General features: G+C 38.6%; 1 protein-coding gene across 6 annotated transcripts in view; it reads right to left on the bottom strand.

Annotated features, from left to right (window-relative positions):
• apc (APC regulator of WNT signaling pathway) overlaps positions 1 to 15,770 on the bottom strand; it is a 264,075-nt gene that overhangs the window by 163,954 nt on the left and 84,351 nt on the right. The window contains exon 1 of one of the 6 annotated variants that reach the window (XM_067982955.1): positions 3,110 to 3,129. The exons of the other annotated variants lie outside the window; for them this stretch is intronic. The gene's annotated coding sequence lies outside the window, so the exon portion shown is untranslated. Of the gene's footprint in view, positions 1 to 3,109; positions 3,130 to 15,770 lie in introns of those variants that run through there. 6 annotated transcript variants of the gene reach the window in all.

The following is a 15,770-nucleotide window of genomic DNA, read 5'->3' as shown; positions in this document are numbered from 1 at the left end:
TAGACTAACAGTAAGAAGTTATTTCAGGACTTGAATAGTATGGAGTCAGTTAGAGAAGAGGCAAGAGCCAAAAATTGCAAATGGACTCAAAACAAAAGACAGCATAAGGCAGTATAGAATCTGAGTGACTACTTCCTCCGAGCAGTTGCAAGGGAAGATATGAGCAACATGGCCGCTTCGGAGTTAATAACTTCAATATAAATAAAATGGAAGTCCTAGATACACTAAAAGGTCTCAAAAAGAATAAATCCCCAGGGATAAATTGTATTGTCTTATCCCAGAATGCTGAAAGAGATTATGGAAGAGTTTGGCAAGATATTCTGTCGTAATGACTGTCAGTCATTGGACAGTGGCTAGGCGGCAGCAAATTAGAAGCAGGCCAACGCAGTGTCCATTTTCAATGAGGGCAACACATTTGGAATGCGCAACCATAGATCTATTGGCAAAAAGCTGTAGATGCTGGAAATCTGAAAAAAAAAGAAAATGCTGGAAACACACAGCAGGTCAGGCAGCATCTGTGGAAACATGAAGATTATCTGTACAATAATACTGTTTTGAATGAACAGCAGTCAACATGAATACAAAAGAGGGATAATCTCCTTGAATTTTTTTGACGGCATGTTTTCCCAAGTGGATTGTGGCAAGCCTCATGACATGTTGCACCTAGACTTCAAGACATTTGACAGTTCCCTTCTTTCTTGGCAATCACAAATGGACACAGTACTCAAGGTGTGATTTAATCATTACTTCCTCTGACCTGTATTCTATTGTCGTAGCTATGTAGTTAAACATTCCATTGGCTTTGTTGATTGCTGCTCTGCATTGGTTGGACATGTTGAACGTCATGTCTGGTAAGACACCTACGTTTCTTTCAACTTCATCCTAAGCTATTTCAGCATCGTTCTTGAAGTATGTTTGGTCCATTTTTCCTGCCAATGTGCCATACTTCACATTTGTCTGTATTAAATTTCATCTGCCATTGTTCTGCGCACTCACATTTTTATTGAACTCATTCTTAATTTCTGTACTGCCTCCTTTGATTCCACTGCTTCTCCTAGCTTGGTATCGTCTGCAAATTTGACCAATTTGCTTCGAGTTTCTGAACCAAGTCATTGATATAAATTAAAAACTGTACTGATCCCAACACCTCAGTGTTTTCCCCCCTAACACAATTCCTCTAACAAGTACACCTTGTCAAGCAGTGTTTCCCATTTCAAATTAGATTGTAAAATTACAACAAATGTACATTATAATTTTAACAGTAAAAACTTAATGAACTTGTGCTCACCATATTGGGAAACACAAATCGTAATTACCAACTCTTGTAATATTTATAACACAGATGCCATTAGATTTAGAAGCTGGACTCAGCTTCTACAAAAGCCTATTAAGAATCTGTGACCAGCCTCAGATAATTTTCACTTTGCGTACTTCACATGCCTAGCAGATAGTCAATAACTTGTTACGAAGCAAAATTACATTTGTTTGTAGTCCCCATAGATTATCTAGCTTGTTAATAATCCCTATGTATTTACATGTTGCACACATCAACTGCAATGAAGTAACTACAGGTGAAATGTATTGGGATTAATGAGCTTCAAATTAATGGTGATTAAGATGGGCATCAACTGACACTATTTGGATTTAAAACACTGGGTGCTGCTTTAATTACAAAAAGGCAAACTGCCCAGGAAGGATAAAAATGATAGAATTTTCACGTTCAGAGTCTTAGAGCTTGATTTCCCTATGTGAACTTAGAAATGGTCTTGGAGGTTTGATCTAGCAGGGGACTAGCTACATCATATACCCTAGACCGGTGGTGTGGTATTCTTCTAGGTGGTCATCCTCTGCGATCGAGCGCTGAGCTTCGGGAAGGGTGCACGTGGAGCTGTGAGAAAAAGGGGACACCCACCTAACGAGCCATTATCAACCAAATCAACATTAGTGATCAATGGGGTGACAGATCGCCCTCACACCACTTAAGTTGATCACCCATATAAAACTATTGATGAAACTTTGCATTTCATCTTGATATGAGTTGTCAAACCGAATGGTCAATTGGTTAAGCAGTTTAACATGGAGAAGTATGAGGTGATCCGCTTTGGATCCAAAGAAAGACAAATCAGAATATTTTCTTAATGGCGAGAGACTGGAAACTGTGGAGGAGCAAAGGGATTTGCATGTCCAGGTACACAAATCACAAACACTTGTGGACAGATACAAAAAGTAATCAAAAAAGGAATGTTGGCCTTTATCTCAAATAGGTTGGAATACAAAGGGGAGGAAGTTATGCTTCAGTTGTACAGAGCTGTCGTCAAACACCATCTGGAGATTGCATTCAGTTCTGAGCACCACACCTCAGGAAAGATAAACTGACCGTGGAAGGGGTACAGTGCAGATTTACCAAAATGATACCGGGGCTTAAAGGGTTAAATTATGAGGACAGGTTGCATAAACTTGGGTTGTATTCCCTTGAGTTTAGAGATTGAGGTGTGATCTAATTGAGGTGCCTAAAATTATAAAAGATATCAATAGATTAAATACAGAGAAGCTATTTCCTCTAAGGGGAATCCAGAACAAGGGAGCACAATCTTAAAATTAGAGCTAGGCCATTCAGGAGTGAAATCAGGAAGCAATTTTTCCACATGAAGTATGGTGGAAATATGGAATTCTCTCCCCCAAAAGTCTGTGGATGCTGGGTCAATTGAAATTTTCAAGACTGAAATCGATAGATTTTTATTAGGCAAGGGTATCAAGGGACAGGGATCCAAGGTGGTAAATGTAGTTGAGGTATAGATCAGCCATGATCTAATTGAATGGCAGAATAGGCTCAAGGGGCTGAATGGCCTACTGCTGTTCTTATGTCCTTATTAACTTCAGGACAAACAAAAACTACTCAACTACAACATTCAAAAATTATTCCTCTGTTGAATTGTATCAAATTTAGAACAGTTTTAAGTAACAATCAGACCAAGCACTTGAACAAGGCAAAGGAAACTCTCAATATTCAAAACAACTATACCACAGAGACCAGAGGAAAAATACTTAAATAAAATCTACATTGGTCAAGAACATTTTTACAATACCAATAATAAACCAATTTGCATACTTGAGGGACACCTCCAATCCAGATCTGAAATATAAGAACACAATTATTTTACAGCTGTAAAAGAGAAATATAAGGATATTGCTGTATTAGTACATATAATAGTTCCATTATCCATATGTCATATTAATAACAAGTAATCTAATTGGCCAAGACTAAGGACACCAATGAATGCTATGTGGTGAAATACTAATACCAGAATTGTCCCTGACCCTAACGGTAAAAAAAAATGCACCAGCCTGTGTTATGCTAAATAAGTGACCTGAAGTTTACTGAAGCATCAGGTTAGGGCCTGTACTTAAATCAGCTCTTGGGTCTCCTATTGAACATAACACCAGAATGTTCACTAATAAACAACATGGTGAAAATAACATACAAGACCATTCCATATGAATTTCAAGAAAATGACTAGCTACAATGCAGAAAAATAAATGTCGTCAATCAAAAGAATCAACATCATAATATGTAATTCAAGTAGAAGTCAATTAAAAAGGAATGCTATCTAAAGAAACTAATCTGCTCAAAATTGGTCCAAAGGATGTAACATCAACCATACAATATATAGAAATATACTACTTTTTCAACTGAGAAATCCCTCAAAGGGCCAAGCCCATAGTGCAGAATATCACTGAATTTAAAAACAAAAAAAGGTAAATCACAAAGTGGTGATAAGGAGACCTCACGTTTAGGTTTGAATGTTTGGATGGATAGACTGGAGAAGCTGGGGTTGTTCTCCTTGGAACGCAGAAGATTGAGGGGAGATTTGATAGAGGCATTTAAAATCATGACGGGTCTAGACAGAATAGAGAGAGAAAATGTTTCCACTGGCGGAAGGGTCAAGAACCAGAGGACATAGATTTAAGGTGATTGACAAAAGAACCAAAGGTGACATGAGGAAAAAATTTTTTACGGAGCGAGTGGTTATGATCTGGAATGCACTGCTGGGGGGGGGGGGGTGGCGGAGGAGGCAGATTAAATGGTGGCTTTCAAAAGGGAACTGAATAAGTACTTGAAAGGTAAAAATTTGCAGGGCTATAGAGATAGGGCGGGAGTGGGACTAGCTGGATTGCTCTTACATAGAGCCGATCTCGATGGGCCGAATGACCTCCTTCCGTGCTGTAACTTTTCTATGATTCTAAGAGCAAACATGCATTTATATAGTGCATCATCTTAATCTGCAGGACTGGTCGAAGCACTTCACAACCAATAAAATACTTTTGAATTGGAGATACTGTTGTTATTTACACAAGCACATACATAGCAAGGCCCCACAAACATGAGTTGGGCCAAATGGCCTGTTTCTGTGCTGTAAATTCTATGCAAAATAGCAAATGATATGAATGGCCAGTTAAATGTTTTATTTTTTGGTGTTAGCTAAGGGAGGAATGTTGACTAGGACACAGAAATCCCTGCTCTCTGAATACTGATATGGGATCTTGCATATCTACCAGAACTGGCAGAGCCTTGCCGTAACATCTTATCCAAAAGACAGCACCCCCCTTAGTACTGCACGATCAGCCTAGATTACGTGTTCAAGTACTGGAGTGGTACTTGAACCTACAACCTTCTGACTCAGAAGGAAGGTTGCAGAGGGAAAGGAATGAGATCCTCAGAAACAATGAGGTAAGCATAGGTGCAATGAGTCATAATTTCAACACAGTGAAGGTGTCAGAAAGAGAAATAATAGGACAAAATATTTGCAGTTTAGGAGGAAGAAAGGAATCTTTTAAGGAGTGATGACCAAAGTACTATCAACAAAACTCTCCTCTGAATTCACTACCCTCCTTAACCATCTTCCTCCATATAAACTTACCTACCCATATTTATGGCCTGCCTCTCGACCTTGCCATCTCCTGTTCCCCTCTACATCCATGTCTCTATCAGAGAGGTGGCCATCTCCAATCACTTTCTTCTATCCTCTACCACATCTCTCTACCCCTTCTAATCCCTACTTCCTTATGTGTCTGTCCCTGGGGAAAAAACTCACCCCAAGTCACTTACAACTGCACTTCGTAAATCTCAACTGCTGAGCTGTTGGGTCTCCATTCGGCAGAATACTTCTGTAGTCATCAATCTGCTCAACCACTCCCTCACTCCACTCCACCTTTGTTGCCCTTGTCCTCATTAAACACTTACTCTCTCTTAACCCAGTCAATATCCCCAATATGGGGCCACCATCTTTGCTCCCTCAGCTCTAAGGGGTGCAGATTGGTATCTGGCACACAAATGATTTAGCCATCCATCACCAGATCTGGCTGGACCACATCAAGCAATACTGGGCTTCACTCCCCTGTCAAAAATGCCCACTACTCCAGGATCATCCTAGCTTCTTTTCTCCACGACCAACCATCTCCTGAAACCTCTCTCCCCCCAACAAGTGCAAAGAGCTCATGGACTTCTTAGTCACCATCTGAACATAAGAAATAGGAGCAGGAGTAGGCCATACAGCCCCTCTTGCCTGCTCCACCATTCAATCATATCATGGCTGATCCTCAACCTCAACTCCACTTTCCTGCCCAATACCCATATCCCTCGATTCCCCATAGAGTCCAAAAATTTATCTATCTCAGCCTTGAATATACTCAATGACTCAGCATCCACAGCCCTCTGGGGTAGAGAATTCCAAAGATTCATAACCCTCTGAGTGAAGAAATTCCTCATCTCAGTCTTAAATGGCCAACCCCTTATCCTGCAACTATGCTCTCTAGTTCTAGACTCTCCAGCCAGGGAAAACAACCTCTCAGCCTCAACCCTGTCAAGCCCCCTCAGAATCTTAAATGTTTCAATGAAATCACTTCTCATTCTTCTAAATTCCAAAGAGTGTAGGCACATTCTAGTCAACCTCTCATCCCAGGAATTAATCCAGTGAACTTTTGTTGCACCACCTCTAAAGCAAGTATATCCTTCCTTAGATAAGGAGACCAGCTTAGAAGTTCAGCTGTCTCTGTTGCTTCCCCCACCTTTCTCTTCTCGGAGCAATAATCTTCAAGGAATTTGTGCATCAAACATTTCTAAGGTAAAATGTATACCACCACAAAAGGCAAATCAACTTCAGTACACCAGCAACATTTCACAGACTCTATTGCAAAATCTAAGCAGTTAATGCAAAACTGAAAATGTACAAAGAATATTCATATGGTTAATATGAGCAATTCAACGTCTCTTTTAGAAGAGCTTTATTACATAATCTTATCTACTTAACTTAAATGTTTTCTCAGGAAGCAGTACTCAAGCTCCAAACATTGAACAAAAAATTTTTTAAAACAAATGCTGGAAACCTGAAATATCAAAAAATGCAGGAAATTATACAGAAAAAAGGCAGAACAGCCCAGGTGCAGAACCCCTACCAGAACTGTGTACTGACAAAAGGGTCCACACCCATTCCAGCTCGCCTCCCTCCCCCTTGGATGCCGAGAGTTCATCATCCCATGAATCCCAGCATCCCTTGCATCCACACAAGAGTCAGCTCAAGTCAAAAGAGAGCTGCAAGTGTCCAGGCCAAAGTTGAAATGTACTGTAGTTTACTTACAAAATGCATAAGATTAGCATATCTTTGAAAATCTTAATAATTATTGAAAACCCACCTACAGATGACATTAGTTGAAATTTGATTTAAGGGACTATCTAGGCGGGCTGGTGTGACAGCTTCCCCAAACACTTCTAGTTCATGCACGCACCTCTTTGCCAACTAAATGCAATCAATCAGTTATATCTTAGTGATTAATGCATTAACTGCAGTGGCAGGCTGAGGCTTAAAAATCAAATAGCCACTATCAGCTGATCACTATTGCTTGCCATTTCCTCAGTAGAATGCAATCGGGGATTAAACATTTTAGGAGGTCACAGCCAGAGCCCTCCACATAATGGAGTACTGCATCATGTCTTAACAAGCTGTGTTTTATACTACATTGGCATTTCTGTGTTTTTAAAGTCAAACTGTCTCCTGTAATTTGAACTGAAAACAAAAGTAGATATAGAGCATGTTCAGCTGCAGAGTTTCCTTATTGTGTTTTGTAAAATAAAAAATTTTCAAAATTAGACAAGCAGGTGAATGATACTAAGAAACAGTTTATCACCAAAGGGCAGAGTGAAATCCTACAGAATGACATTGTTCATAGGGACTAAAATCAATCTAAAGCAATGTGACTATCAGATTTTTCCTCTGTTGCACCAAATAGATGAAGCTCGTATGGAATATCTTAACATTTTTCATGAACTATTCAGATTAGGTTCTCAAGTATAAGCCACTGAATAGTAAACAAAATGTTCTTTATTCAAATGCTATTAAACACCAGTAAAATGGCCCAGCACGTCTATGGACTAATATGCTGTCACTCAGAGGTAGGACATGTGTTACAGAATCACACTGGCCCAGAAATTGCTGGAACAGCGTATCTCGCTGCGAGCGACATGAACTAGACTTTTTACCTCGCCCTTCAGATTACACTATATTTGCACCGCAAATTGCTGGAAATGTGAAATGATAATGGCGCAGCGATGTCAACGTTGCATCTGGGACCTCACGAATGTCATGCCCAATGATCTATCTCCTTAACCAATGAAACAAAAGGATAGAGAAAGAAAGTGAAAACGGAGAAGAAAATAGGGTAAATTAGAATCAAATTAGAGAGAGAAAGAGAAATAGAGGGAAAGAAAGTAAATTAAGAGGAGAGAGACAGAAAGGAAAGTAAGAAAAAAAATTGAAAAATTTAAAATTTATAAAACCTCTAGGAACAATTTACTACCTGCATGAGTGAGACTCCACAGTTTCATTGTTCTCTTTCTGGGCCTCCAAGGTTGACTGGCATGTCCGAACCTTAAATCAAATCATTAATAAAGTCCTTACGACATGAATTTCCAGCCCTAAATGGCTAGAGCGAGATTAATTTGCATTAACAGCACAAATCCAGCAATTTCTTGACATGCAATGTCACTGGGGAGGCCCAGGGCGAGATTGCAATATTTCTGGTTTTTGCAAGATCAATTATTCAGAAATTTTTGGCAAATCGGAACTCATGGCATATCTCTTCTTCACCACAAATAACTTTTTTTTTAAAACGACCGAATAACGGCAGGCGCCATGAACTTGCCATTATTTTCCCAGTAATTTCAGGGCCAATGTTACAGCACAGAAACAAACCACTAGACTCCAAGTCTGCACTGGTTTTTCTCTCATGTGAGCCAATTATTTTAATCCCATTCTGCTGCTTGCTCCCCGAGCATTTTGCTATTCCTCTTGTTCAAGTAACAAGCTAATTCTCATTTAAAAGAATTTGTATAATCTGCTTCAACAACTGTTGATGACATAATCCCTTGCATTGGAAGTACCTGATCTTGACTAGACTGCAAAGTGAGACACACCACAGGCCCATGAACAATATAAAAGCAGTTTCAGAGGAACCCCAAAAAGAGGATATTTTTGTGCTCAAAGTGAAGTACGTTAGTGCTGGTGATTGGAAATCTTCCCATTTCACAGATCACATCACCTCAAGTACTTCCTGCTAAGGTATAGCAGCCAAATGCAAGTTACCTCCACTCTATCCAAATAATATGCCTCAGTAAAGCATTTCCTACTGCACAAGTGCAACATTTTACACAGTTCTTACGATGCAACATTTTATTTTCCAGTTGCCACACCAGTCATCCTGCGTTCTCCCAGGGATTGCCAAATAGCACCAAATTAGTGCCTTATCTACTAGAAACTGGATTGAGACTGCCCAAACTCATTCACAAAAGACTCTTGCAGATTATGCAATCTACTAAATTTATCATGCTCACTATGCAGCCATTTCTGAAATACCTAATAAATAAGTAACAAAACTACTTTTAAATACATAGAATGAAATCCAAAAGTATTAATCAAGCAATAGTACAAACTAATCCAATAATAAATCAGTTACAACACAGACTTAAACCTATGCAATGTAAACCTTTCTTCCAAATTTAACTTAATCTTTTAACCATAGGAATCGGTCCCCAGTACAAAACCTGCCTCCTTTTAACTCTCACATGAACAGAATTATAACCCCTTTTTCTATTACTTCTTTCCATTGCTGTAACTGCGCTGCTCCCTGTCCAAAGCCTGCACATTAAATTATGGCAGGTATTTCAGCACCGGAGCGTTTTTTCTGCCAACTTTATCGGGTCCAACTTTTACTGGTGGTCTACTTTCCATTTATATCAGTATACAGGCCTCTCCAACCCTGCCTTCTACCAATTAATTTTTCTAATTGGACTTCCAATCTCGTAACACAAATCACCCAGACCCTACAAGTGCTAGATTAAATTGTGCAATTCTAATTTGTGATGTCCTATATTCTTAGTGTACTCCTTCCATAAGTATAGTTTGTCTGGTGTTTTACATCTTGGCCGTGTAACATTTGCAACGTCAAAAGAGGCCTTTCATTTCAAACCAGTCTTGTAAATAATCCCAAAAATTTAGATCAATCATTTATTTGCAAATTCCTCTGACACTCAACCAATTATGTTTGCCTGAAAACAGAAACCCACTAATTGTTCCAATTGTGACTTAATCACAGTATTCTTAGCAAAAAGGGGTGAAAGATCAATAACATACATTAGTCACAGAATGTGTTTTTAGATCACTGTTGAAATTCTGAAATGAAACCTCCTTTTAATGGCTTATTGTTATCACTCTTAAAAAGCTTTTCTGTTTATTATTTAATGAGTAACACCATGAATCATTAAAAATCACTTGAGAAACCCCAGCATGAGTCATTTGAATTACTGTATCATTAGAAACCATAGTTTTGTTTAACAGAAACTAGAGACCATCATGCTCATAAAATACATATATAAACCCAACTTACACACAAATTTGTAAGTTGTAGAAAACATATGTTGTAATGTGAAGCATCTAAGATCCCTAAACTGATTTCCAAGATTCCAAATTTAAAGTCTACTGAAGATTTAAATCTTGCTTCAAACTGCGGTATTCACAAATATTAGAAGAATTAAATCAGTCAAGTTATTTTTTGATCTGCATGTGGCAAACTTTCTGATGCATCACAACACAAGATTTAGCTAGCAACTTGTTCAGCAAAACTAGATTCACCTACCTTTCTCAATGTTCTGCAGTACCAGGCTATTCTCCACACACAATTCAACTGGGGGGAAAAGACCTTTGATCAACATTAAGTTTGAAAAATGAATTAATAATTTTTAGAAGGATTAATTGTTTGAATCTACAAATAGTAAGTCACCTGCAATTCCATGCGACTTTCAGACTGTTGCTCTCCAGAGACTCCAGTTATAGCGACTAAGATTTGACAGGTATGCTAACGTGCAAAGAAATAACTGTACATGCAAGCATTTAAGAAAGCTATTGTTATGCTCTTACCACTAGACCAGACACTCTGCGTTTAAGGATAACTGAGGCATTTAAAGTCATACCCAATATTAATACTTCAATGCAATTAAGCATCAAGAAGGGACCGTTGTTCAGAAATTCAATGGAGGTGTAATCGGTCAGCCTCAAGCTGACAAAAAAAAATACCATAACAAGAATCTCAAACAGTATTACGCAACTCATTATTTTGCACAATATTCCTTTGAAGAAATGTTTCCAACACAGTTTCCCGAAGTTCACACTGTAAATGATGCATACAATTTGGGCTACCTGCATTAAATACCTTCAAATAAAGATGGTTCTGACAAGCTTCTGGTTTTTAAAAGGAAGTAGGTGAGCACATTGCAGATGCCCTAACTATAATCTTTCAAAGTTCTCTAGATTCAGGAACTGTCCCTCTGGATTGGAAAATTGCACGTCACTTTGCTTTTTAAGAAAGGAGAGAGGGGGAAACCAGAGAATTATAGACCAGTTAGCCTATCATCTGTTGTGGGGAAAATGCTGGAGTCTATAATTAAGGATAGGGTGACTAAACACCTTGAGAATTTTCAGTTAATCAGAGAGAGCCAACATGGATTTGTGAAAGGTAAGTCGTGCCTGACAAACCTGATTGAATTTTTTGAAGAGGTGACTAAAGTAGTGGACAGGGGAATGTCAATGGATGTTATTTATATGGACTTCCAGAAGGCATCTGATAAGGTTCCACATAAGAGACTGTTAGCTAAGATAGAAGCCCATGGAATCGAGGGAAAAGTACGGATTTGGTTAGGAAATTGGCTGAGCAAAAGGCGACAGAGAGTAGGGATAATAGGTAGGTACTCACATTGGCAGGATGTGACTAGTTGAGTCCCGCAGGGATCTGTCTTGGGGCCTCAATTATTCACAATATTTTTATTAATGACTTAGATGAAGGCATAGAAAGTCTCATATCTAAGTTTGCCGATGACACAAAGATTGGTGGCATTATAAGCAATGTAGATGAAAACATAAAATTACAAAGCGATATTGATAGATTAGGTGAATGGGCAAAACTGTAGCAAATGGAATTCAGTGTAGACAAATGTGAGGTCATCCACTTTGGATCAAAAAAAGGATAGAACAGGCTACTTTCTAAATGGTAAAAAGTTAAAAACAGTGGATGTCCAAAGGGACTTGGGGGTTCAGGTACATAGATCATTGAAGTGCCATGAACAGGTGCAGAAAATAATCAAGAAGGCAAATGGAATGCTGGCCTTTATTTCTAGAGGACTGGAGTACAAGGGGGCAGAAGTTATGCTGCAGCTATATAAAACCCTGGTTAGACCGCACCTGGAGTACGGTGAGCAGTTCTGGGCACCGCACCTTCGGAAGGACATATTGGCCTTGGAGGGAGTGCAGCGTAGGTTTACTAGAATGATACCTGGACTTCAAGGGTTAAGTTACGAGGAGAGATTACACAAATTGGGGTTGTAATCTCTGGAGTTTAGAAGGTTAAGGGGTGATCTGATTGAAGTTTATAAAATATTAAGGGGGACGGATAGGGTGGATAGAGAGAAACTATTTCCGCTGGTTGGGGATTCTAGGAGTAGGGGGCACAGTCTAAAAATTAGAGCCAGACCTTTCAGGAGTGAGATTAGAAAACATTTCTACACAAAGGGTGGTAGAAGTTTGGAACTCTCTTCCGCAAACGGCAATTGATACTAGCTCAATTGCTAAATTTAAATCTGAGATAGATAGCTTTTTGGCAACCAAAGGTATTAAGGGATATGGGCCAAAGGCAGGTAAAAGGAGTTAGATCACAGATCAGCCATGATCTTATCAAATGGCGGAGCAGGCACGAGGGGCTGAATGGCCTACTCCTGTTCCTATGTTCTGGAGGAGCCGCACGTAGGCACAGGCACAAAATAATTAATGTAAAGCGTTGTTTTTTTTAAAGAAAGACAAATACTAAGATTCTACTAGCAAAAAAGTATAACGAAATGGCAGCAAGATGTTGCTGTTACGTCTCATTGTTGTGAACCAAAAATTTTAGCTGGCTTTATCTGAAGCTTCTCAAAGCAAGCAGAAACCATTTTCTATTAGTGTCTACCTATTATTACATTTAGTCACTAAAATTTGATATGCCTTTTCTATATAGAATTATGCATAATTGATAATAAAGCTACAATTTAATGAAAGATTCAGATGATATCATAACCCATGAGAAGTTCAGGTGATTTGCATTTGTCTTCTGAACATCAAGATTGCTCAACATCAGTAGAGGTAAAATGAAAAAGCCACAAATGCTGAAAATCTGAAATAAAAACAGAAAATGCTGGGAATACACAGGAGGTCCATCATAACCTGTCAGAGAAACGACAATTTAATATTCTGGCAGTGAACTGTTCCAACAAAGAGTCTACACTCGAAACATCACTTTTTTTTCCTCTTTACAGATGCTGACGGACTTGCATCTATTTCCAGCATGTTGTGGTTTTATTGCCCATTATCTCCTTTTTTGTACATCACATAATATACACAATGGCCTCAATAACACAATGCTAATGACAGTAAGCAGTGCTGAAATTATGTTGAAGACTGAAAAGATAGTCTTAACTGCAGAACACAGCATGTGATTCACAAGTAGGTAAGAAAATTCCATTCTGAAGTAGAATTCAAAAATATTCAATTCTAAAACAAAGATATTGGGTATTAAGAGTCAAAAATATTCTTGTAAGATATATTTTTCCTTTGGACAGCATGGAGCACCAAAAGCCCAGTTCCACTTAGTGGAAAGATACAGGCTTGAAGTCCAACTCCAGTGAGTTCCCAATTTTTCGGGTGAGACATGAAACTGAATGGAGTTCACTCCTGCCCTCTCAGGTGGATGTAGAAGATCCCATGGCACTATTTCAAAGAAGAGCAGGGGAAGTCTCCCTGGTGTCCTGGCCAATATTTATCCCTCAACCAATATCGCTAAAACAGAATTATCTGGTCATTATCACACTGCTGTTTGTGGGACCTTGCTGTGTGAAAAATTGGCTGCCGTGTATCCTACATTACAACAGCGAGTACACTTCAAAAGTACTCCATTGCCTGTAAAGCGCTTTGGGACATTCGATGGTCATGAAAGATGCTATCTAAATGCAAGTTCGTTCTTTCTTTCAATCTTAGCTATTGCGCATAGAAAGCAAAAATTTGGACAGTCTCAATTGCTGGCGGCTAGCCAATAATGGTGATGGCTTCATGGTCACTCTCTCTCTCTCTGAAGACTCATATGGCCTGGGGGAGGAACTGCAATGAGAGAAGATGGGTAAAAAAGGGCAAATATGCTCCTTCTTGAAGGGTAAAATATACCATAAACAAAAAAAACCTCCAAAAATTGATGTCAACCAATGCTTGGACTAACCATTTTCCAAAATACTTCAATTATATTTTACCAGATAGGCCATACAAAGCCACAATGTTAATTAACAACTTTCCCATAATCTATATTGCAGAAATTTGTACTATATTGGGAAAAATGTCACTCAACTTAAAAAATACAATAGTCAGTTTTTAATAACAAAAGATTTGCCATGTGGCATTAAGCCATAGAAACCCGGGTTCAATTCCAAATCTATGCTGAGTTCACAGGCCTTAGCCAGGGAAGCAATTGGGTCATTTCAGTGTCCCTCGGCTCGGGGGAGGGGCGGGAATGAGCTACAGTTCCTGTCTGATTGCTATCCAATCGCTCTGCTAGAAAGTATGCAGGTGTAGATGTCAGGTAAAGACAGGATGAATTTTGGTTTTGATGCCCTCCATAGGTGAATAGCTGCTGATATTCATGGGCTCAGGTCATACAAAGAAAGCTACTTGGGTGTAATCTCAAGGGCTGCCAGCACCTATGGAACTGTACCCCAACAAAAAGTCATACCCTCCAGGATAGGAGGGGAAGAAAAAAATAAGGAAAACATTTATCTGCTGTACCCTAAACCCCAAAGTGATGTGTGTCCATTTAATGAAAATTATATTAATGAGTATGCCATATAAGGTGAATATTTCTCTTCTTATTTCAAGAGTGTGAAGAAGATAAATCCTCAAATAGTTAAGAGGCCAAAGTCAACATCGTTCTTCAGATTCGCAACAAGGATACCAACACTCTATGCATTATTTGTAGTTGCTTGAATGTCTGCAGCAGGCTTTATATTTAAAAAAAGTACTATAAACTGTTTGCATTCGCATATCACTAACTCTACCAAGTTAATTTGGGATTCTTATGAGTAGCAAACACATCAAATCACTGCAGATTCATTTTGGCTAATCCCTTAAACACAATTTTGAGGGAAATTATACGAACTGAATTTCTAGAAAGTTATCAAAATACTTTAAATTTAACCTGATGATTTAAATAGACTTCAGCAAAAAAAAGGTAGTAAAATTTTTAACTATATACTGCAGTTCATCCATACACAAGTCTTTATATTCCTTCGTAGGTCTTCATAAAAATTCTCCATTTTAAAATAGAATTGTAACCCTAAAATGTCTGAGGAAAAAAGGTTTACGGCATAGACTTGCATGTAGTCTATGTGTTCTGTTGCTGACATGCAGTGAGGAAAATCCCATTTGTTTTAAATGACAGTTCATAAATAATTTAACAAGATTTGTCTGAGCGTTTAGTTCAAAGCGCAGATTTCAGCTGAGCTATTGTGCTGTTTCATACAAAAGAAATTACAACAGCTGTTATTCCTTGCCATAAAATCCACTTCATGATGCAATTTACTCTGGCTAACATAGCCTCATTTCAGTTCAAATAGTGTCACACAAAAGGTATTTTTGCCTGTAGCGAGGTTTCCATTATAACACACCAAACCCAATTTCTCAAATCATTTTTTTTAAAATCAGCAATGCAGTAACGTTCGCTCTTACGCAGCTTTCAGAGCTGAGGTTGCAGTCAACCACAAAAAGCACCACTCAGTAGCTATAAAGACACAGCATGGCATCATTAATACACAAATATCTTGTATTAGAATAGAGAAAACCATGGTGTATAAACTAACCACCAGATCTACCAAAAATGAAAAAAAGGACAAATTACAATTTTACCAGCCTCTGCATCAAGACCCGGCATGAACAACTGCATTATAACCTCAAACTTATTCTGAAATCAAGCAATCTGCTTTAGTCTCTTTATTCCCAGGAATAAATCAGGAATTCAATCAGCATCTGTCTTTACAATTTTTTGGGTTCCATTCTAGTTTCCTGAGACACTGTCTTCTGCTTAAACACCAACATCAATCCTTTTACAGAGTACAATGCCTCCTTCTTTCCCAACCCTCCTTTTCAGAACAGGAAAGG

This window comes from Heptranchias perlo, chromosome 4, assembly GCF_035084215.1.
Source record: "Heptranchias perlo isolate sHepPer1 chromosome 4, sHepPer1.hap1, whole genome shotgun sequence".
NCBI classification, from domain to species: Eukaryota; Metazoa; Chordata; class Chondrichthyes; order Hexanchiformes; family Hexanchidae; genus Heptranchias; species Heptranchias perlo.
This window is presented reverse-complemented; position numbering and strand designations above follow the sequence as displayed.